The following is a 26,662-nucleotide window of genomic DNA, read 5'->3' as shown; positions in this document are numbered from 1 at the left end:
AGATCTGCATTGGCAGTGAGTGTTGTTACTAGATTGGTGTAATACCTATTGATCTCTAACCACCTCAATAGTTGATAAATCCCCTAACAGGGTAGCCTTAATTGGCTTGCTGTAAATCCCCTAACAAGGTAACTCAAAGTTATTGAGTTCTTGAAATCCTCTAACAAGGTGCCCTTAATAGGGTTTAACCCTTAACCGGGTATTATAGCCATCCCTTAACTGGGTGATCTCTAATAGGATCGGTTCCTAGCAGAACCTTTTTGTAATGTCTTTAACCAGACAAGGCTTCTAACAGAGCGGACTTCCAAAGAGTTCAACAACAAGCTTGTGGGTATTCATCCCCACTATGGTTTTTCCCAGTTGGGTTCCCACATGAAAAATATGTGTGTCATGTGTATCCTTGGACTCCATCATAGCCAAGTTGATAGCCTATGAGCTAAATAGTTTTGATGGCAGTGCTCAAAAGACTGAATCAGCTTTTAAAGCCTCTGCTATACCATCCAGAAAAGGAAAAGAAGCTAGCACTAGTGGTGAACCTAGATAGAGTAGAGAAATGGATGATGAGGAGATTCTGATGGCATTTGAAGCTCTCCTTGCCAGGAAGCTTCCTAAAGGAACCAGTAAATACAAAGGTAAGCTGCCTTTGAAATGCTTTTCTTGTAACCAGATAGGACATATTGCTATAAACTATCCTAATGGCGACAACAAGGACAAACTAGAAAGGTTTAGGAAATTCAAAGGAGGAAATCAGAGAAACTATTTTGTAGCAGCTGATGAAGGTGTCATAGATGAAGAATCAGAGGATGAAGAAAATGAAGATATTGTGTTTGTTGCTATCAAAGAAGATGTGTTAGACAAGAAGGCTCTTGTCTCCCGGTTTGATAATTCCAATGAGTGGATCATTGATAGTGGCTGCTCTCACCATATGATTGGTGATCGAAGCAAGTTTCTATCCTTGGAGGAGTATGATGGAGGTGTGGTTCGCTTTGGCAATGATACACCATGCATGGTCAAAGGCAGAGGGTCCATCTCTCTGAATGAAAAGAGAAATGTTGACAATGTGTACTGGGTTGATGGTCTCAGACACAACCTTTTGAGTGTTACCGAGCTGAATGACAGTGGCCTCACTCTGGAATTCAAGAATGGAGTTTGCAAAATCAAAGGAAAAGATGGTGAATTGTTGGCCACCGACATGTAGACCAAAGGTAACCTATTTCATCTGAATGCAAATATAAGTACATGTCTTATGGCTAAGTTTGATGATAGTTGGATATGGCATAGGAGACTCTACCATGTAAACTTTGATAACATTGTGAAGGCTAGTAAGATCAAGGCAGTTAGAGGGTTCCCGGTGCTAAGAAAACTAGATAATACCTTGTGTAGAGAGTGTCAATTGGGGAAAATGTCTTCCTCAACCTTTAAAGGCAAATCTTTCACTACTGACAACTTGCTTGATCTTGTGCATACTGATTTGTGTGGTCTTATGAAAACTAGAAGTGTGCAGGTTGATAGGTACTTCATGATTCTCACTGATGACTGCTCAAGAATGATGTGGGTCACATTCTTGAAAGACAAGTCTAAAGCCTTTATGAAATTCAAATCTTTTAGAGCATTAGTGGAGAAGGAAATCGATAAAAGGATCAAGTGTCTCAGAACTGATCAAGGAGGGGAATTCACTTCCGGTGAATTCAACAAGTATTGTGAAGAATTTGGCATCAAGAGGCAACTATCTGCCCCCTGGACTCCATAGTAGAATGGCCTAGTAGAGAGGAATAACTGGACTATGGTTGAAGTAGCTAGAACTATGTTGATTCAAGGAAAGGTAGCTCACACCTTTTGGAGAGAAGCAGTGAGCACTACAGTCTACACAATGAACCGGGTACTCATCAAGAAAGGTAAGGAAAAAACTCTTTATGAGTATTGGACCTGTAAGACACCTAAGGTTAGCTACTTTAGGGTATTTGGTAGCAAATGTTACATCAAGAGGAGTGAACACCAAGGCAAATTTGAAGCTAAGTGCAATGAGGGAATATTCTTAGGATATTCCACCAGGAGTAAAGCTCTCAAGTGTTACAACAATAGGACTCAGAGAATTAAGGAAAGTATCAATGTAAGAGTTGATTAATCCTCTAAGAAAACTGAGGAAACTGGCAGTGAGCAAGCTATAAATGAATTGGTTGCAACCTTCTAGGAACCGGTTTTCAGTCAACCAAGTACCAGTAACAGTGTTCCTGAACCAGTGAATGTTGATATTGATGAAGATGAGGATGAAGAGGAAAAGCAAGAAGAACCAGTCAAGACCATTCCTCAGTATGTCAAGCTAAATCATGATCCTAAGAAGATCATAGGAGATAAGGATGCAGGAATCCTTACAAGAAGAAAGATCAGAGAAAAATCATGTATGATCTCTGAATTTGAGCCTAAATCATTCAAAGAGGCTCATAAAGATGAAGACTGGATCAAGGTAATGGAAGAGGAACTTGACTAGATAGAAAAAAATGGTACATGGTCCTTGGTACCCAGACCAGAGCATAAAAATGTCATTGGCACCAAATGGGTATTCAGAAACAAGTTGAATGAGGATGGCACAGTGATTAGGAATAAAGCCAGATTGGTGTGCAAAGGAAATGCTCAAGAAGAAGGAGAAGACTATGGAGAAACCTTTGCTCCTATAGCCAGATTGGAAGGAGTTCGTATGCTTCTTGCATATGCAGCTTTTAAAGGCTTCAAAGTATATCAAATGGATGTAAAATCTGCATTCCTAAATGGTGTACTTGAAGAGGAGGTGTATATTGAGAAACCAGATGGGTTTTCCCTATCTGAAGACAATGACATGGTATGTAGGCTACATAAAGCCTTATACGGTCTAAAGCAAGCACCTAGTGCATGGTATGACCACCTACATTCCCATCTTGTGAAGATTGGATTTGAGAGAACAAGTGAAGATAGAAATATCTACTTGAAGTCTGAAGGAGACTAGATCCTTATATGTGAGGTATTTGTTGATGACATTATTTTTGGTGGTGATGACAAGATGAGTCATGAGTTTGCTGATGAGATGAAGGAAGAGTTTGAGATGTCACTCATAGGGGAGATTAAGTTCTTCATTGGACTATAGATTCAATAGATGAAGGATGGAATCTGTCCAAATATGTCAAAGAGGTGTTGAAGACCTTTGGCATGGAAGATAGCAAACCGGTTGGTACACTGATGGTGACCGGTTGTAAACTATCCAAAGAGGATGACTTTGCATTGGTTGATGAGAAGGAATACCAATCAATGATTGGTAAGTTGCATTATGTAATACATAGCAGACCAGATATTGCACATGTAGTTGGCATTACTGCAAGGTTCCAGAAAAGTCCAAGAGAATCCCACTTGGTTGCAGTCAAGTGGATTCTCAGGTATCTGAAGGGAACTATTGACTATGGATTATGGTATCCATATAGCAAGGACTTCAACTTGAAAGTGTTCACAGATGCTGATTGGGCTGGTAATGTAGATGATTGAAAGAGCACAATTGATGGTGCATTCTTCCTTGGTGGTAGAATAGTCTCATGGATGAGTAAAAAGTAGAGTTGTATCTCTCAATCTACAGTAGAAGCAGAGTATGTTGTAGCTTTCATGAATTGCACTCAGACAGTTTGGATGAAGCATGTACTGAAAGGCTTCAAAATCCTTGTACCTAAACCGGTAAGTATATTCTGTGATAACACAAGTGCTATCAATATTTCAAAGAATCTGGTTTTACATTCTAGAACCAAGCACTTTGAGCTTAAGTATCATTTTTTAAGGGAAAAGGTTCAGAACAAAGAGATTGCACTGGAGCATGTGTCCAGTAAGGAGCAGTTAGTAGACATATTCACCAAGCCTCTTCCAAAGACTACATTTACACACTTAAGAGGTGAATTAGGGGTGTTGCCCCTTCAAGAGATGAACTAAAGGTATATTCTCCACATCAGTCATGTATTGCAAAGTCAAATCTTTCTTTAGGATTGATGTGTTGAGGGATGCTACTCCACAGGGGGAGCAGCATAATGGAACTAAGAAGCTTGTGCCTCCACTTTGGCATTGTTGTCAAAGAGGGAGAAGATGTCAAGCAAAGAAGATATCTGCAGAAATTGGGGGAGAAAATGTGAAGCGGAGAGATATCTTTGTATATTGCCATCAACGCCAAAGGGGGAGATTGTTGGCATTATGTGAACCGGTATGTGGATATAATGACATTGTATGTTGTCATTGATGTCAATATGTTGAAGAGGTATGAAACCGATAAATGTGAGAACCGCTATAACACTGTGAACCGACATTTGTGCCAAAGTGAAGTGGTGTGCTTGTTCAAGATGAACCAGCATATGGTTATGGGAACTGGCACGTGGAAGTGTTGTATGACTACTGGTTGGTATTCTCAACTTTAGGGTTTTCAGTTGAAGTGCTTCAAGCCTGTATGGCTCAACTAGTGATCTTTGTGTAATGAGTAAGTAGTATAACAAAGAATAGATCGTATTGCCACGTCAGCCTTTCACACGTGAAGGATCTTGTATGAAAAAGACTATCCCTATCTACCTCGGGAATGTGCAAAGTTTGCTAACGTGTGATGGATTATTAGCCACCATGAAATCGATGGATAATGAGCGATGGAGAATGTCTTGAGATTTATTCAAGATCTGCTGCATTTAATATAGTATGATCAACGATCAAGATAGAACTATTTGAATCCCTTAACCTAACAGGTCTAGGGTTTAGGGTTTATGCTACTGACTTGTTTGTTGTCGTATAAGGTTGATGTTGTGATTCTTTTAGAGGTTGTTGGCAAAAGCTGTGTGTGAGTATCCAAGAGAAAGGATACAAGATTCTTGCCAAACTAAAGGAGAGAAGTGATACCTGCAGAGTGTAAGTGCAGAAGGTGAAGAGGAGCTTAAGTAGATTTACATTGGCATCGAGTGTTGTTACTAGATCAATGTAATACCTGTTGATCTCTAACCACCTTAATAATTGATAAATCCCCTAATAGGGTAGCCTTAACCGACTTACTGTAAATCCCCTAACAGGGTAACTCAAAGTTATTGAGTTCTTGAAATCCTCTAACAAGGTGCCCTTAACAGGGTTTAACTCTTAACCGAGTATTATAGCCATCCCTTAACTAGGTGATCTCTAACAGGATTGGTTCCTAGCAGAACCTTTTGTAATGTCATTAACTAGACAAGGCTTCTAACAGAGCAAACTTCCAAAGAGTTCAACAACAAGCTTGTGGGTATTCATCCCCACCATGGTTTTTCCTAGTTGGGTTTCCATGTGAAAAATATGTGTGTCATGTGTGATGCTTTTATCTTGTGATGCTTTATTATTACCTGTTAAGCATGTGATAGTTTTGTGTTTTATGCTTGTCAATAAAACATGTTGACTAGTTGTTGTGAAGATATGATGATAAATTACCTATTCATACATAAGGGTGAAATGGTAGTGTAGTTCTGAGTTGAGTGGAAAGCATAGTGAGTAACTGGTTTATGATTGTTTTGGTTGTTCTGAGTTTTACCGGTTGCACTCTGTTTCAAACCGGTGTCACTATTTACCAATCATTTGGAGTGATTGATGCTGAACTAGTTTTAGGTATGTATTTTGCTTGTACTGATTCACCCCCCCTCTCAATACTGGTTTGGTGCTATTCGTTCATCATTGAGTTATCATATTTATCACCTTGAAAACTTTTGATTCTAGCAGGCCCACACAAATCAGTATGAATAAGATCAAGAACATCATTAGATTTGTCTTGAATATTCTTAAAAGAGGTTCTGACCTGTTTACCCATTTGACATTCTTTACATAACAGATTATAGGGCTTCACAATCTTACGTATATCTCTAACTACTTTAGTTGAACTGATTTTCACAATGCAATCAAAATTCACATGACACAACTTTTTATGTCATAGCTAACTCACATGATTTTGTACAATCAAATATGTCTTCTCACTAGAATTCAAATGAAATATATTACCTTTTCTTTATGTACCGGTTGCAATCTCCAAACCAGATTTGTTAATGATTTTGCATTTTTCATCCTTGAACTCTAATTGAAATCCTTTATCCACCAATTGTCCTACACTCAAAATATTATACCTCAAACCTTCAACATAATAAACATTATTAGTATTGTTCTTATCATTGAATGATATAGTTCCTTTTCCTTTGATCATACATGCTTTGTCATCTCCAAATCTAACTAGATCACCATCAAATTCTTGCAAAGATAGAAACTTCCCTTTAATTCCAATCATATGATGGGAACATCCACTATCAATTACCCATTCATCCTTGTGTTCAATTTTATCAACAAGTGCCCTCTCTTCTGGTAAATTATCTTCCAGTTTTGGAACATCTTCCTTGATAGCCATGAATACCCATTCCATTCCATTGCTAGACCCACTAGTAGCATCTTCTGCCTATTCATCATTAGAATCTGTAATGCTTTATGTTAGGATAATTGGTGAACAACTAAGGTTGGGGGGGGTGAATCAGTTGTTAATAGATTATAACTTTTAATCCACTTAATAACCTTTAAACAGATCAAGTAGTAGTAAAGCACATATAGATGCCGGTAGGAACAAATATCAATAAACAATACAACTTAACAATTAACCAAATAATCAATGCAAAGCAACCATACCACATAACACCATGATTTGTACATGGAAAAACCGGAAAGGGAAAAACCATGGTGGGAAGCCTACCCACAGTCAGATGATACTTTTGTAGAAAGTATGTGATACAAAGAGGGGCTTGCACATGCAGGAAGGCACACTGCCTGGAATGTACTACTCATTATAAAAGACTCTCACTAACTACAGAGAGACTACAACCATCTCAACGTAAATGGACAACAATCCAATAGAGTGAACTGCCAAAAATAGCATCTACCATGCCTGATTACAATCTTGATTAAGCTTAGAGGCCTCAAACCTCTTCCTTAATCCCAATTCGATCACCTATGATCGACCAAATTTCCTTTGCATATGATATTGCATTCCAAGACCACAACACATAATCCCCATCATTTACAATGAGATCGTACATCATTTTATACAAACCCTAAGACCTAAACCAATTAGATCAGCCACCTAAAATATCTTACAATAAGATCATTACATAAATCCATATTACAATGATATTCGATGTCGGCTTACGACCAAAACAATGATAACAAATCCATAAATCCTCCTAAAACATCCTGATAATGTGTAGAGTACACGTTATCATGATACCAGTCCATAACCTAGATAGGTACCAAACCTATTCAGGGTCCACCATGCCAAAGAAATGTCTTCAAGTAGTTGAAGCATGATCAAGGAACATCTTCAGCATCCTAAAATCCATGTAGAAGCTACACCAACACCAATTATGCATCCTATCAAGATTCCTTAGTGAAAGCTCTGCCAGTAGAGCCTTAAACCAATTCTGATAAGGGTTTACCAGAATGAATGATAGTATCCAATACCAAGCCAATACTAAATGACCAAAATATTCTCATGGAGAATATAACACATGAAATCAAACATGCCAGAAGTCTCCAATAGATAATCTCTTCTGTCGGTAACACTAGACCTTCCACCGATAACCAAAACCTATATGTCGGTAACCATCCAGATCAGCTAGAGTTGACATCAATGACAAAACATCAATGCAACACATAATAAATTAATCCATAATGCTGAATATCTCCCCCTTTGGCATTGATGGCAACACTAGATGTGAGAAATATCTAAGTACCAAGAAGTGCCAAACAAGTCCCCCCCTATGGAAGACAACCAAAAATCTATGTGAATGATATCTCTATAAAGTTCTGAATAAATCTCTCCCCCTTTGACATCAATACCAGAAAAATGACAAAAATATCAAAGAAATAATGTAAACCTCTATATCTCAAAGCTAACTACTCCCCCTGAGTAGTAGCACCACTCATCAGTAACAGAATGAATAATGTCTCTGGTAATGTATGGCAGACTGATGACAAACTGCATCAATAAAGTCTCTGCCAGAGGGGCAGAAACCCCTAACCTGTCTCTCAAATACTCAAACGATTCCTTAGACAACGGTTTAGTGAATATATTTGCAATCTGTTCTTTAGTTTTCCCATAAACCAATTTGACTTCCTTTGCTTCTACCTTGTCCTTCAGAAAGTTATACTTTATTGAAATATGTTTAGTCTTAGAGTGAAATATCAGATTCTTAGAAATGTCAATAGCTGCAGAGTTATCACAGTAGATAACTACTGGTTCACTATAATGTACCCAAATATCTTTCAACATTTTCTTCATCCACAAGACTTGAGTGGAAGTAATTGCTACTACAATATGCTCAACTTCTGCAGTAGATAAATAAATGCATGACTATTTTTTGCTAATCCATGAAACCAGTTTCTTTCCAAGAAAGAAAGCTCCACCAGAAGTTCTCTTCCTGTCATCAATATCTCCTGCCCGATTTGAGTCAGTATATGCACATAAATTGAAATCATCATTTTTAGAATACCATAAACCATATTCTGTTGTTCTTTGCGAATACAAGAATATCCTCTTTACTACACATTCATGATTTTCTTTAGGATTACTTTGATATCTAGAAATAATACTTACTACATTCATAATATCCAGTCTAGTCTGAGTTAGATATAACAGACCATCAATCATAGACTTATACCTTGTCAGATTTACCATTGTAGAAGTATCCTTGATAGATAATTTCTCACTTGTCACCATAGGAGTACTTACCAGTTTGGAATTATCCATACTAAACTTCTTTAGCAATTCCCTCAGATACTTAGTTTGACAGATAAAAATGCCTTTGTCAGTTTGAATAATCTACAAACCTAAGAAAAATATCATCTCACCAATCATGGAAATTTCAAATTCATTCTTCATGTTGTTATAAAATTCCATGCACAATTTATCTTCTCCTCCAAAAATGATATCATCAACAAATAATTCAATAATCAGAATATCATCATGAGTGATCTTATAATATAGATTACTATCAACACTACCTTTAGTAAAACCAAGCTTCAAAAGATATTTATCCAACCTTGCATACCAAGCTCTAAGAGCTTGTTTTGATCCATATAAAGCTTTCTTCAATCTGCAAACCATATCTTTATCATTTGTCAGTGAAAATCCATTAGGTTGCTCAATGTAAACTTCTTCCTCAAGTTAACCATTCAAAAATGCACATTTAACATCCATTTGATAAACCTTATAGTTCTTATAAGCTGCATATGCAAGAAATAGTCTAACAACTTCAATTCTAGCTACAAGTGCAAATGTCTCACCATAATCAATTCCTTCCATTTGAGAATATCAATTACAAACCAATCTAGCCTTGTTTCTTACAACTTGACCATCCTCATTTAGTTTATTCCTACAAACCCATTTATTTCCAATAACATTCTTATTTTAGGCTGGGGAACTCAAGACCAAGTCTCATTTTTCTCTATCTGATCTAATTCATCTTCCATAGCCTTTAACCAATGTTTATACTTACAAGCTTCAATAATAGTTGTTGGTTCAACTTGAGAAATAAGACATACACCTTCATTTGCCAGTTTTCTTCTTGTCATAACTCCCTTGTTCCTATCTCCAATAATTTGATCTTCAGAATGATTTAAACTTACATACCTTGGTGTCTTTTGAACTTTAGGTTCACTGCTATGATCATCAATCACAGTTGAATTTTCTAATTGTGTCGGTGTAACTGTTTTAGCTTCTTGTACCGGTTGAGGCATTGTTGGTTCAGTTATGATCATTTCCACTACTAGTTCCCTGTCATATGATATAGAATGATTTTTGAAGGGTGAACTCACAATAATGGTTCCCACTTTTTTGCCACTTTTGACACTGAGATGAACATTTTTAAAATAATCTTCAACTTCCGAGAACCATAACTTTTAAATTATTAAAAATTTGAAGATGATGTAAATTAGTGATTTGTAGCATTTTGTTTGTAGATTCTATATAAATTTTTCAATTTTTTTTGAAGGATTGTTTTTAAAATTTTCCATCTCCCTCGAAAAGTAGTTTTTTACAACAAACTACATTTTTTAAGAGTGATGTGCCTCCCGAAACGCATAACTTTTTTTTTTTCTATAAATGATCAAAACTCAATTATTTTGAATTTTGGTTTGTAACATCAATACCCAGGGCTTACAATTGGTTTGATAGTGATATGTTTAATATTTTTCATTTTATAAATTTTTGAAGTCTGACTAGTCATAATTCAGACATAGGTTTAAGTTTGAACACATAACTTGTTCTATATATATTGAAATTCAATTTTATTTTTTTGTTAGAAAGAAGACATCAATACCTAGGGCTTAGATATTTTTTAGATTTTTTTAGAATTTGTTTCCTATTTTTCCCAATGCGTTGAACAGAGAAGTTCATGTTCAGTGAAAAACCAATATTCCATAAAATTAAAAAAACAAGAACATAATAAATTCAAAATGTAATAAAATTATACTCATTGGAAATTTTTCTCCAAGTAATACCATCTAATATTTATGGGTTATCAAGATTATTTAATTTGTACCTTGAACTAGAGGTCTGAAGTTAGAAATTCCTCTGAACTTTGAAAATATTTGGGAGAAACCTCTAACAAGAGGGTTCGAATGAACTGGGATTCAAGCAAAGGGGGCTTCACTCGAACCATAATGGGTTCGAGTGAATGCCCCTTTGCTCGAACACACACACTAAATTTTGATCTGTAATTTTTTGTAACGGCCAGGTTCGAATGAACCCGACCTTTTCTAACTGTTTGCGTTCGTTCGAACCCTGGCCGACGCAAATTTTTTTTTTCATTTAAGTAGAGTCGTATAAATAGACTTATTTTCTCATTTTTTATCACACAAATGATTAAAATAATTCGCATTTTTTTATGAGAGAAGGCAAAATAAGACTTCAAGGAATTATTCTCCCAAAATAGAACAAAGATATCGAGAACAGAGAAGACAAAGCTATCATTATGCAAGTATGTATTTTTATTTTTATTTCTATTTAGTTTTAGATGTATTACATACCAAAAATAGTGTTTATTTGTTAGTATTAATTAGTTCAATATTTTTAATAGAAATTAATTTAAAAAATCTTAATTAAATTAATTGGAAATAGTAGGATTAAAAATAATCTCGTTTTAATTGGAAAGCATAATTAATTTGAAATAATATGTGTATTTGCAAATTTCAAATTCCATTAACTTGTTTGTTGTGTAATTGACTTTTTCTCCTATATAATTAAGTCCATTTATAATAGATAAGACCTATTAAGTCATAAAATTAATAAGACCTATTATGTCATAATTTAGGTTCTAACTTATATTGAATATTTAAGACATGTACTTAATTTCATGTGATAGGTCATTTAATATCACATAATATATATTTCTTAAGGGGAGTCGAGTATATTAATGTGAAATGTTTTTGCATATGTGATCATATTAATTTTAATAATAAGGTCTATTATGTGATAAATTAGGACTTATTACATTGATTATAGGTCTTAAATGTGACATAAATTTAGAACCTATTATTTCATAATTTAGGTTCTATTTATATTACTTCACATATGCAAAAATATTTCAGATTATACTCAAGAGTCACCTTAAGATAGGTATATTATGCAGATCTTATATTAGGATAGGTATTACATGTGATAAATTAGGAGGTCTATTATGCAATAATAGGTCTTAAATACACATATGACAAATTATGGTCCACCTGCTATGACATAACAAATTAATATGACCACCTTTATCGTATGCATGCATCAAAATATTTGTACTTTTAATTTTCAAAATTGGAATATAATTTATCAAAATTTCATTTTATGTGCTATTAGTGAGAGATTGAGGTTTTTGAAATAACTCATCAAAATTTCTTTCCACTTTATATGTTTATGTTTCTTTTTTATTAATGCAAAACAAAATTTAACCTTAACACTATACGCAAGGAATAACATAAATTAAATGATAATAATAAACTAATTATAATTCTTCATGTAAATCTAGAATTAAACATCAGAAAAAAAAATTATTAAAATAATTATCATCTTCTTGAAATATTAATTACTGAACAAAATTTAACTCTAACTCTAAACATACACACTAAATAAATTTGAGCCCTAATCCTAACTTGAGAACAAACTGAACTTTAAACCTAAACCTAATTTAATTAGAGTTATAACACTAACCCTTAAAGTTTTAATTAAGAAACCAAATTGAACCCTAATTTTAACACAAAGCTTTAAGCCAAATTCACCCCTAATCTTAAACCTAATTGAATAATCTATCAATTTGAACCTTACACCAACTCTTAAATTATGTGCAGAATGGGCTCGACAAGAAGGGAGTTCTAAGGTGAGAGTCGAGGTAAACAAACATGTTCAAGAACACAATATAGTTGATGAACATAGGGAGGAGATTGTCCAAGTTGAACCAATTGAGGTTGAAGGAGAGGGGTCAGGCTCCTTACCTCCTACCACTGGTATATATGAGCATATTGTGGATCTAGCTAAACAGGTGAAGAGAAATATTTCTTATAAAAAATTAGATCATTTACTTGAAATGGATGTGGATGAGTTGAGACATCTCAGTGAAGAACCTAGACATACTAAAAGGAGGTCAATGAATATAAGTACAAAAGAAATAATGTCTCATTTCAACAATCTTGATACTACACTAGAAAAAGCTCAATTGTTATCAATTGTACTTACTCATAAAGACTTAATAGATCCACTGAAATTGTTGGGTCTAGATACAACAAGTCAAAAGAGGAAAACTTCTCAGCTACAAAAATCTATTGTTGATAATGTTAAGAAAGGTTTGGTTAACATTGGTAAAAAATTTCGAACAGTAGATAAGACCATTTCAAGAAGAGTGATGTTGACATCTTTAGTAAATGAAAGATTGCCTCAAAAAAGGCAAATATCTTCACTATCATCTGAGTTTGTTTTTAGTGGAAGGACAATATCAAAATATGTTAAAAGGAGAAAGAGTTTGGATGATACTACCTCAAAAGGGAATTGGGCAATTATGTGTAGAGTGCCTCATTCTGATCTTGAACACAAACTAGGTATAAAGTATAATCTAGTCTAAACTTCATACATGTGCATGAAATATATAATCTGATGAAACATGTAAACGAGGTATAAAGAATAATATAGTCTAAACTTCATACATGATGCATGAAATATATATAATTTGATCAAACACAAACAAGGTATAAAGTATAATCTTGTCTAAACTACATACATGCATGAAATATATATAATCTGATCAAACACAAACAAGGTATAAAGTATAATCTAGTCTAAACTTCATACATGCATGAAATATATATAATCTGATCAAACATAAACAAGGTATAAAGTATAATATAGTCTAAACTCCATACATGCATGAAATATATATAATCTGATCAAACACAAACTAGGTATAAAGTCTAATCTAGTCTAAACTTTGTGTACATGCATGAATATATATATATAATATGAAAGTCTATAAAAAGATAAATGTAAATGAGCTATAAAGTCTAGAGAAAATTAGTAGGGATCATGTCGGCCATGAATAGAGCGACCATCTGAGGGAGAGTCTTGGTGAGAGTCTAGATGACCAATAGACCCTTGAAAAAGTAGAATTTATTTAAATATTAAATATAATATATCTATCTCTCTAGACACATTTACATCAAATCTGAGTAGATTTAAATAAAAATTTAAATATAAATTGTAACGCATGTATACATACATGTACATATATGTACAAAAAAAACCATAACTAACCTATTCACTAACAACATCCAAAGAATCTCTCCTACGCACACACTCAGAGCTGAAGGTAGGAGTGACATGAGCTAACTATTATACATACATGTGTACATATATATATGTGTGTGTGTGTGTATTTAAGGATTAGTCTAGGATCAATTTAAATGATACAAATTAAAACTTAGAACTAGATTATTTATTAAACATGATCTATGTATATTTTTATCCTACATTACAACATGTATATGTATATCTTCTAAAAATCTAAATGCACATGTACATGTAGATACCTGTGTATCAGTAGTAGGATATATAGTCTAATCCTATCTTGTGATCATATCAACAACATCACTTGTGCCTGCATATCTCTCTCTGGTTGTACGTATCACTGAGGAGTGCAAGGGGCTAACTAGTTGACTGGGCATCATGGATGAAGTGTCTAACTATAGTAGCATGTCTATAAACCCAGTATAGCTCAAATATCATAGTTGCTCCTCAAATAAGTCCAAGCCCTCATCCGTGATATGGATGTGATCAGCTCGTATCTCCTCCTCAAATGAATCCAAGCCCTCATCTCTGATATGGACATGATCAGCTCGTATCTCCTCCTCTATAGGAATAGAGTGATCTATAGGTGGGTCAGTTCCTTGAGCATGCATAGAGTGATGAGAATGTTGTGACTGCCTCAGGGTATGCATCAATGCAGTGGTAGCATGCCCATCTCTAAGAAACTCCTCTCTAACATTAGCCAATGGTATCCCAAGTCGAGATGAAAAAAAATGGTAAGAATGTAGTAGGTCCTCAGCTAAATATTATGACATCTATACATGTCTACTACCTCTAACTATAGCTGATACCTCATATGGAGAGGGGACGCCAGTAGTAATATATGAATCATCTGAATCTGAAGCCCCTCATGACTAGAAGATGCATGATTTGTGGATGATCGCGAACGTGGCCGGCTCATCATATATTTGCCCAGCCTGTGAGATGATATGGTGGCTACTACTGATATAATCTATCCAATCCTATCAATTGCTTCTCTCTAAGAAGCAATCACAATGTGATCCGCTATGGGGGCCAAGGATGGGACTATGACAGGAGATCTCTGGCCAATAAGGTCCCTATGTCTAGGCAAAGCTCTATCACGCCTACAATATGCATCTCTATTAGCAATCCTGCCCCTCCCCTATCCATAATATGTTGGAATATCAAGGTAGTTTGGTTTCATCTGACAGTGAACCTCAACAAATACCTATTGTGCAAAGTATAATGGTATCTGATCATTATTAGGATGATGACCATGGGCAGCTAAGAAGCGTGGGTAAATCAATGATGCAACCTATGGGTCGATACATCTTGTGACTTGATATCCTCTCACCTTACTCTTCTCCTGATACTGTCGAAAGTATCTCTCCTTGATGGTATCCTTTGAGACCACCCTCACCACATCAACAAAAGAATCAGGACCCCTCACCTCACTCCTCAACTATCTATAAATATCCTCTATAACCTTAGGTGAGAATGAAGTGTGAGAAACTAAGCGGTCCCTCAATGTCTGCAAACTATCAAAAATGGATGCGCATGTACTCTTGTACATGCCATCAGTATGAGGGTCATCTAATATGACCCTCAACCTATGCATCTCATGATCAGTATACTGGAAAATAGTAGCAATGTTGGGCAAGGGGGGATCCCCATGTGGAGGATCATCATCATCAATGTGTGGCTCCTGATCAGGAGCCTATGCAGGTGGATCATGATCAAGAGCCTGCAAAGGTATATCCTGGGATGCCATCTATCTAGGTACATGTCATAAAGTTAAAATAAATATGTAAGCACACACACACATGAAGTGTATTCAATTTAAAAAATTAAAAATTAAAATCAGTTAAATTGCAGAGAGAGAGAGAAATCATTTTTATGAGAGAGAGAGAACATATATTTCAGATATATATATAAAATTTAAATCTTCAAGAATACATCAAAAATTCAAATATTTCAGAGAGAGAGATAACATATATTTTAGAGAGATAGAGAGATAACATATATTTAAATCTTTGAAATACATAAAAAATTCAAGAACATGATATATATATATATATATATATATATAATTTATAAGGACCAATAACAAAAAAAATTAGGGTTTATATTTTATTGTAACGTATAAATAATTGTAGATCTACAAAAATGGAATGCAACAAGTCTCTAAATTTTTTGACAAATGCTTTGTTATTGAACTCCATATCTCAAAAAAATAAAGGTCATTGTATTTTTGTAATGGGCCCATATGATTAGAAAATTATTAAATCTATAATATGTGATCTTAAAGGGAATGTCATATGTACACTACGATGTTATAAGGGGTCATATGTGGTCCAAAGGGGTCATGCATGTGTTAACGCATGCGTGACCCCTTACGACCACATACGACCCCTTAGGACACTATGTGATGGACTAAGGGGTATGTCGTTCAGACCAAGATTTTATAAGTGTGGTCATATGCGGTTCTAAGGGGTCACGCATGTGTTATAACACATGTGTGACCCCTTAGGACCACATATGACCCCTTGGGACACTATGTGATCCTAAGGGGAACGTCATATTTAAACTAGGATGTTATAAGGGGTCATATGTGGTCCTAAGGGGTCACGCATGTGTGACCCCTTAGGACCACATACGATGCCTTAGGACTCTATGTGATGGACTAAGGGGTATGTCGTTCACACTAGGATTTTATAAGGGGTCATATGTGGTTCTAAGGGGTCACACATGTGTTACTCCTTAGGACACTATGTGATCCTAAGGGGAATGGCATACATGTACGCTAGGATGTTACAAGGGTTCATATGTGGTCCTAATGGGTCACGCATGTGTTAACGGATGTGTAACCCCTTGTGACCACATATGACCCCTTAGGACTCTATGTGATCGACTAAGGGGTATGTCATTCACACTAGGATTTAATAAGGGGTCATATATGGTTCTAAGGGGTCACGTATGTGTTATAACACATGTGTGACCCCTTAGGACCACATATAACCCCTTAGGACACTATGTGATCCTAAGGGGAATGTCATATGTACACTAGGATGTTATAAGGGGTCATATGTGGTCCTAAGAGGTCTCACATGTGTTAACACATGCATGACCCCTTAGAACCACATATATGTGATCCTAAGGGGAATGTCATATGTTCACTAGGATGTTATAAGGGGTCATATATGGTCCTAAGGGGTCACACATGTGTTAACACATGTGTGACCCCTTAGGACCACATACGACCCTTAAGACACTATGTGATGGACTAAGGGGTCATATGTGGTTCTAAGGCGTCACGCATGTGTGTTAGAACACATGCGTGACCCCTTAAGACCACATATATGTGATCCTAAGGGGAATGTCGTATGTTCACTAGGATGTTACAAGGGGTCATATGTGGTCCTAAGGGGTCACACATGTTAACACATGTGCGACCCCTTAGGACCTCATATGACCCCTTAGAACACTATGTGATTGACTAAGGGGTATGTTGTTCACACTAGGATTTTATAAGTGTCATATGTGGTTCTAAGAGGTCATACATGTGTGACCCCTAGGACTACATATGACTCCTTAGGACACTATGTGATCCTAAAGGGAAGGTCGTATGTACACTAGGATGTTATAAGGGGTCATATGTGGTCCTAAGGGGTCACACATGTGCGTGACCCCTTAGGACAACATATGACCTCTTAGGACACTATTTAATGGACTAAGAGGTATGTTGTACACACTAGGATTTTATAAGGGGTCACATACGGTCCTAAGGGTCACACATGTGTTAGCACATGCATGACCCATTAGGACCACACGTAACCCCTTAGGGTCCACTATGCAATCCTCTATGGTCCTAAGGGAATGTATAGTGTCATTAGGGGAATATGTGGTCTTAAGGGGTCATGTTGTGTGTGTAATAGGATGTAAAAATCGGTCACATTGTAGAGGATTTTATTTTGTCTAATTTGTTTAAATTTGTTATCTAAATTTTTTAATGTTTTTTTAAATTATAATTTATTAATTTTTCTAACGTTTAATTTATTATATTTAGGTTTGTGACATTTTTCTAATTTTTTTTTTTGCTAATGTTTTTCTAAGTTATAATTTACTACCTTAGTTTTCTATGTTTTTCATAATAATTTTTTAAAATGTTCAAAAAAATACATATATACAATTATGTAATTTTAAAAACAAATTGACAACTTTCAATCAAAACATTAAATTATCAAACATTTTTCTAAAATAATAAAAAACAATAAATTATCAAACATTTTTCTAAAATGCTAAAAAACAATAAATATACAATTATTTAATTAAAAAAATAAGTTAACAAACAAATTATTTATTAATTTTTGAGTAAATTTAATTTAAAAAGATATTATTAAACAAAAAAAGGTTTATTTTGTGCACCTGAAATAATGTAGGTCAAAAACTAAAATGTGAGACAGGCTAGCTACTGTAGATAGAACACGATGACGTGATGTTAATGACTGGTTCGATCTAACCCCCAGTAGATAGAAAAAGACAACTTTGACAATGACAGTTTAATTGTCGTAATCGGTATTTATAAAAGTTTCAAAAAACCTAATTCAAATTGGGTTCAAGCAAAGGGGGGTTTCACTCAAACCCCTTAAAAATTAATATTTTAAGGGGTTTGAGCTAACCCAAAATCCACCCATGGTTTGATCAAACCCAAGTTCGATGGAGGGTTTGCTTGAACCCTGAGGGGGGGCTCGCTCGAACCACCCTAATTCATTCGAACCCCCCCAAAAATAAATTCCCCACTTTCGCCAATTTCCTTTGTTGGGGAAAGTGGGAACCATTAATGTGGGATCACCCTATACTCTTCATCCACTTTCACATTAGCACTTTCCACAATTTTCTGCAATCTTTTGTTATAACATCTATATGCTTTGCTGTGAATTGAATACCCAAGAAATATCCCTTCATCACATCTAGGATCAAACTTTCCAATTAAATCATCTCTTTTGATATAGCATTTACTTCCAAAATTTTTTAAATACTTAATAGTAGGTATATGTCCAAGCCATAATTCATAAGGGGTCTTATGGGTTTCACTTTTGATGTGAACTCTATTGAATGTGTAGACTGTTGTACTCACTACTTCTCTCCAGTAGATATGAGGCAATTTGGCTTCCATCATCATATATCTTGATGCATCCAAAATGGTTTTGTTCTTTCTTTCAACTACTCCATTTTGCTAAGGAGTCCTACATGCAAATAGTTGTCTCTTGATTCCATTTGTCTCAGAATAACTATTACATTCATGAGAAGTGAACTCACCACCATGATCTGATCTTAAACATTTGATTTTCAATCCAGATTTGGTTTCAACCTTTTCTTTAAAGATCTTGAATTTCTCAAAAGCTTCAAACTTCTCCCTTAGAGAAGTCACCCACATTATCCTAGAATAGTCATCAATAATCAACATGAAAAACCTATCACTTTGAAAGCTTCTAGTACTTGTTGTACCACATAAGTCAGTGTGAATAAAATCAAGTACATCATTGGATTTATCATGTATGCTCTTAAAATGAATTCTAACTTGCTTTCCAAATTGACATTCCTTACATACCAGATTATGAGGCTTCATAATCTTAGGTATATCTCTAACTGCCTTATTTGAACTAATCTTAACAATACAATCAAAATTAACATGACACGACCTCTTATGTCATAACCAACTCTCATCAATATGAGTAATCAAACATGTCTTGTTACCAATGTCCAAGTGAAAGATATTACCTCCAGTCTGAATACTGGTTGCAATCTCCAAACCAATCTTGTTAGTGATTTTGCATTTTCTATCTTTAAACTGAAGTTGGAAACCCTTATCAACAATTGACCAACACTCAGAAGATTATTTTTTAAACCTTCTACATAATAGACATTATTAGTATTATGCTTACCATACAGAGAAATAATACCTTTACCTTTGATCATACATTCTTTGTCATCTCCAAATCTGACTTGATTGCCATTGTATTCTTGTAGGGACAGGAATTTCCCTTTATCTCCAGTCATATTATGTGAGCATCCACTATCAATTACCAATTCGTCCTTATCTTCAAATTTTGTTGCCAGGGCTTTTTCTTCATTTTTGATAGCCAGTTCTGGTTCATCTTCCTTCAAAGCACCCATTCCTTTCCATTGCCAGATCCACTAGCAGCGTCTTCTATCGGTTCATCTTTAGATTCATCAATTACTCCTTCCTCATCTGCTATGTAGCATTGTTTACTTTTCTTGAATCTATATCTATTCTAGTTAGGCTTAAAATATTTCTTCTCTTTCCTCATACCTTGCATTCCTTTCAGGACATCGAGATGCAAAATGACCAATCTTGTTACATGCAAAACCTTTAAAAGGTTATTTTCCTTCATACTTACTTCCAGTTGGTCCTTTAGGCACTCTTCTAGCAAATAAGGCTTCAAGTTGCTCAAGTTCTTCATCTTCTTTGCTCATGTCTTCCAATTTTTTTTCATATAGGGATTTCCAATCACTTTTGTTGGTAGATGATGATGCATGAAAAGAAAGTTCAGACTTTATATCTCCAGAAGATCCAAATTTTCAAGCTCAAAAGAAGATAATTTCCCAATCAGAATGTCTCTGTTAACTAAAGTTTTTGGCATTATTCTTAACTCATTAATTGCAGTTGCCTTCATCTTGTAAGCCAGTGGAAGGGATCTCAAGACTTTGGAAACTATTTCATCTTCACTAAGAAATCCTCCACAACATTGAATTCCCCTAACAATCTCATTTTCTCTTTCCATAAACACAACAATTCTTTCATTATCTTCCATCTTCAAGTTTTCATATCTTACGCGGTAACCATCAAGTTTAGTAATTTTGATAGTATGGTCACCTTCATTCAAATTTTACAATTTTTCCCACATAACCTTAGTTGATGATTTATTAGTTTATCCCATGATATGTTGATTAGTAAGTGCACACAAGAGGGCCTCTCTAGCTCTGCAATTATTCTAAATGTTCTTATCCAAGTCTGCAAGAGCAAGATTGCCAGATGTTGGATCATAAGGTGTGTATCCTTTCTTAGTGATCTCCAAATTATCCTTGCCAAGACATCTAAGATGATTTTCCATTTGAATTTTCCATATCCCATAATTTTTTCCATCAAGCTTAGGTATTTGTCTTCTGAAAATAGTTGTCGGTGGATTAGAAGTGTTAGCTACCATAGGATCTACCTCAAGTGGTTAAGCTTATACAAAAGAGGACCAAAGCTATCATAACAATTATTAGGATAATTGGTGAACAACTAAGAGGGGCCTACACATGCAGGAAGGCACACTGCCTAGAACGTACTGCTCATTACAAAAGATTCTCATCGACTACAAAGAGGCTATAATCATCTCAAGATAAATGGACAACAATCCAATAGAGTGAACTACCAAAAATAGCATATACCATGCCTGATTACAGTATTGGTTAAGCTCAATACTAGAGGCCTTTGACCTTTTCCTTAATCCCAATTCAATCACCTATGATCAACCAAATCTCCTTCACATATGATATTGTATGCCAAGACCACGACACATAATCCCCATCATCTACAATGAGATCTTACATCATTTTATACAAACCTTAAGACCTAAACAAGTTAGGTTGGCCACCTAAAAGATATTACAATAAGATCATTACATAAATCCATATTACAATGATATGCCATGTCATCTTAAGACCAAAATGATAATAACAAATCCATAAATCCTCTTGAAACATCCCGGTAACATGTAGAGTACACGTAATCATGATACCAATCCATAATCTAGATAGGTACCGAACCTATTCAAGGTCCACCATGCCAAAGCAATGTCTTCAAGTAGTTGTAGCATGATCAAAGAATATCTTCAGCATCCTAAAATCCATGTAGAACCTGCACCAACACCAATTATGCATCGTGTCAAGATTCCTTAGTGAACGCTCTGCCAAAAGAGCCTTAAACCAATTTCAGTAAGGGTTTACTCAAATGTATGATAGTATCCAATACCAATCCAATACCAACTGACCAAAACATGTTTATGGATCATATAACACATGAAATCAAACATACTTCACTTATCCAAACATGCTGGAAGTGTCCAACAAATAATCTCTTCTACCGGTAACACTAGATCTTCTATCGATAACCAAAACCTCTTTGTCGGTAACCATCCATATCAGATAGTGTTGACATCAATGAGAAAACATCAATGTAGCACATAATCAATTCATCCATAATGCCAACACTTTTCTCATCTACTATGTAGTATGATTTGTCTCTATTTTTCTTGTACTTATACTTGCTATGATTGTTGGAATATAATAAATCCAAGAACGTTGAGAGGGGGGGTGAATTGGTAGACACAAAGTACCATTGAGAGGGGGAGGTGGTGAATCAATGGCTCTCAAAAATTTTCCCTTCAGCTCTCCTTTATGAGCACACTGATTGATAGAATGCAGACATACCAGTTAGGGATGAGACTAACTTAAATGCAAAATACACTCACAAGGGAATATCACATAACACCAGTATATACGAGAAAAACCCAATATGGGAAAAACCTTAGTGAGAAATGTTACTAGAGTCTACCGCTCCAATCCAACCTCATAATAAACATAGTTACAAAGTTTAGGGCACCAACCCAAGGAGCACCAACTCTTACCTGATTTATGGGCTACAACCCAAAGCAGCACCAACCCCTGACTTTAGGGCACCAACCCAAGGAGATCCAACCCCTACACCAAGATACAACTCAGTATTCACAATGTAAAATACATAAGTGGTTATCTTTTTACAAGTGGATCTTGAAACCATTATATATCTCTTGTTCTATCGGTGAGATACCTTCTCTGCTTCACTAACTCACTTCTCTGCTGCTCTTCACCTACCACTATGAACACTACTGGTTCTTCTCTCCAATAGGTTGAAAGCTTCAACCCAGTTCTCTCTCAATTCCACTCTCTTCACAAATTCTTGTTGAGAACTTGGTTATTTTGTTCTTGCTTGCAGAAGTCTTCAACTTCGCAATCACCCAATATTCTTCTATGCAACAGCTCCAAACATCCTTTTCCGTCGTATACTTATAGACTAGTTTTCCCTCCAAAAAGAAATTCAAAAACTAGGCAGTTAGGGTTTCCTCACCATCCTCAAGGCAAACCAAATCCAATCAAATCTTGCATGATCTAATCTTTCTGACATCTAAATGCACAACTCTACCATAGTCACATCTCCTGGATCATGCCTTCCATCTTTGGTGACTTTCTTTTTACCCTAATAGTTGATCCCTTGGTCAATCTTGAAAGATCTTTCATGCTATTTCCTCTGTCACCTCGATCTTCTCAATCACTCTTGGCTGACTCATAATTGTCTTCCAGACCTCGAGCCTCAAACCCCTGCAATTATTTTGGAGCATGTCCCATGATTTGTCTAACCTTTCATTAAATTCAACCAACCCTACAACAACCTTGAGGATGTACATTCCATCTTTATCCAAATGTAGGTTTTCCATGTTGAGTCCATGTGGCATCCATATCGACTAACTGCTAGCTTGGAACTTCAAGTCAATCCAAGTAGGATCACCAACCAACCACTCTACTAGTTCCTTACTTATGTCGGTTTGCTAACCTTTCCGGTCCGAACCATTCTACTAGTTACCTTATCATATTTGCCCTCATCTTGAACTGTCGATGGAACTCACAAACCAGTCTCCAAACTTGGTAAATCCAAAGTATGCTCATTTCCTCAGGTGGGAAATCTTTTGTAACTACACCTTGCTTATATAACTGGTGGACTCATATACTAGTTACCACTCTTGATGACACCATGTCATCAACCTTCACAAGACTCCATCTTCTTTCAATGAGGTCAGATTCATATACTTGCATCTACTCAGCCTTTCTTCCTGATCAATGTTGTTCCTTCCTCTACCAATTTGTCAAGGTGACAAACACTTCACACTTCCTCTGTACTAGAATCTCAATCATGCCTTATCTTTTGGTTTAGTGCATAACCCTGATCTCATGCACTTAGGGCATTCCTTCAATTCGCTAGTAGATTTGGTGTGATCCTTCAAGTGCTTCCCTTTACCTCTTTACTCTTATCTCTCCAAAATGCACTTAATTCATATAGGAGATAAGCTCCACTTACTTGGTGGAGTAACACCATCTGATTCCTGCCATATTCTAATGTGGTTTCCGTGTTGTGCAATATCTCTTCAATCATGCACATGTGAACTAATGTGAGCACGTTCATTGTTAGTCATTGCTTCCCATGATGACTGCATCTTCATCCTTTGGGAGTCTTGTTGTTCTGCAAGCTCACAACATATTGGTTCATTCTTATTTTCCATTATTGATGGGATTCAGATAACATTATGCCTTTTCATCACAAACAATCGCTCAAAACACCTCTCTATCTCATCACACAAGTGAGATATTAACTTGCTGCACTGGTGACTCTTGAGGTCATCTATCTTACCATTACCAGTGTTCTACAACACAAGGGGATATTCAAGTCTTGTTCATATTAGTGTTGCACATACATCTCTACTACCGATGATCATCCCATACCAGTTGACATCAATGACAACACAATGCCAACAATCTCCCCCTTTGGCATTGATGTCAACATATGTAGTATCTGGCATACTACATAATTCTTCTCCCCATTTGACACAATGACAAAGGGAACTATCAGGATATTATTTCTCTTTGTATGTATTGGTCACTGACAGAAACTTTTCTCCCCCTTTGTCTTCATTGGATGTAACACTTCCTATGATGCCACTTGTTATCTTATCACCGGTTGTTATATCTTCTCAAATCCCAACACTTGAGGTGGGGAACATAACCATCAAATCACACTAGTTAAGTATGCAAGTCTGATGCTATTTGAACTCAATTTGTAGAAAGACTAATACCAATTGTTGATGTGTCAGTGAATACTACTTACCTTCCGGTCAACCTGCAACACTTCTGCAATTTTCATCTCCTATAGTTTGGGCAGTTAGTATCCTTGCAAGTTCAAGCACACTGGTTCTTCATTATGAGACTCTTCATGATGAGCACTTGAACTCCCACTAAGTCATACATCTTAGGTTCTTATCTTTGGTCAGGTCCAATACTGGAACTCCATTCTTCACCATATACTAGTTTAGTAGTGCATGTGTGATCATCAGATGATCCTTCAACTCCATTGTATCCACCACAGCTTATGACATGATCTTGGACTTACACAATTCTAGACAATGTTATCATCATGCCAAGAATCAAAACTGGTTAGCCCAAAAGCACGCAAGCCTGCATGATCAACGACAGGCCCAACATATGTCATTCAGGGTGTTTCTAATACTACTTGAGACATAAACTCAACATTCCATTCTATCGGGGTTATTGCAATGATTTCCAACGTTATTGTCTTACATAACCTATTTTGCATTCATGCCAATGACATCATGGACATATCGGTTAAGACCTGATACCAATTGTTAACCTTTACTCTTGGAATCATGCAGTGGTGATCCAACACTGATTAGTAGGTGTGTAGACAAGACAACTTCTAGACATACTTGTCATCTTCTTCCTTCATACTGGCAACAACATAGTTTTCCATGTTGCCTTCATTACTGAGGGGGTGAATGATAAATTTGATCTGCTACTTCACCTAAGATCTTGCATCTCCTTTAGACTTTAGGAGATATAACCTACGCATCAAATGCACAAAGCCGGTCCATGGTCTTCTTCCTCCATACCTGATTAATCTCATTCTTCTCCCCACTTTTAGTCTTGGAAGTAGGGTTTTCCTTCTTCTATTGATGGGCCCTTTCTTTTCTGGTCTCTGCATTACAATAAGAAATAGTGTTATAGTAGCACACAACATCCATGCTAAACTCATGACAAGGGAACCTTCTAATGTATTGGTTCACTCTTCTTCTTCTTGTCATGTCATTGCAGCCATCATCCGGTCTCCTTGGATACCTTGCTAGAGAAGGAACACCAGTCATCTTGTTCCATGTAGGTCTTTTCTTTCCATATTCTTTGTTTTCACTTTTCTACAGAGAAAGCCTATTTTGTTGGTCCCCATGTGACTATAGGTTCCCCTTCTTGTACTTCAACTCTCTATGGTGAGATCCATTGTAGTTATGACAAAAACATTTTGCATAACTGGGAGAAGGGTCACGCATGTATCTACTTCTAGATAAACCTTGCCCATAAGCATGATTTCTATGAGATCCTACATTATCCTTTCTGGATCTCTTTCTACATTCCCTTTCCTTATGGCCATAATCATTACATGCAAAGAAGTAACCGATAAATGATAGCATATGACTTACAAATTTACTTTACCATGCATGAGGAGATCTTACCGGTTTTGCATCCCCACCTTCATCCTTTTGAGAATGGATCCTTGCTTGTCCATTTTGAGTACCTCTTCCATCTATTCTCTTCTTCTTCTCCCACACTTGCTTCCCCCTATGGGTGGTAGTATTTTTCTATCCTCTGCCAATGGAGGACCTCCTTTGCTGCTTCCCCTTCTTCCAGCTTCTGGGGGATTTTTCTTCTTCCATCTTCCTCTTACCTCTGGGATCTGTATGAAGATACCTTCTTACAAAATTGATCTTTACTTTTGTCTGCAAGTCCACACCAGTTGTGGTTAGGTCAACCTTTTTTAGAGGAATATTTCTAACTAGAGAGGTCTTGCCATTCTTTTCTTCAAGCAGTCACTAAAGTTTTTTGTCTTTTATCTCTAGCCAAGAGGCTAGATCTTCACACCGAAATTTCTTGGTGTCTTCTTCCTGA

The sequence above is a fragment of the Cryptomeria japonica genome, chromosome 11 (genome assembly GCF_030272615.1).
Source record: "Cryptomeria japonica chromosome 11, Sugi_1.0, whole genome shotgun sequence".
Taxonomy (NCBI): Eukaryota; Viridiplantae; Streptophyta; class Pinopsida; order Cupressales; family Cupressaceae; genus Cryptomeria; species Cryptomeria japonica.
The sequence above is the reverse complement of the archived record's forward strand: the minus strand, read 5'-3'. Positions refer to the sequence as shown.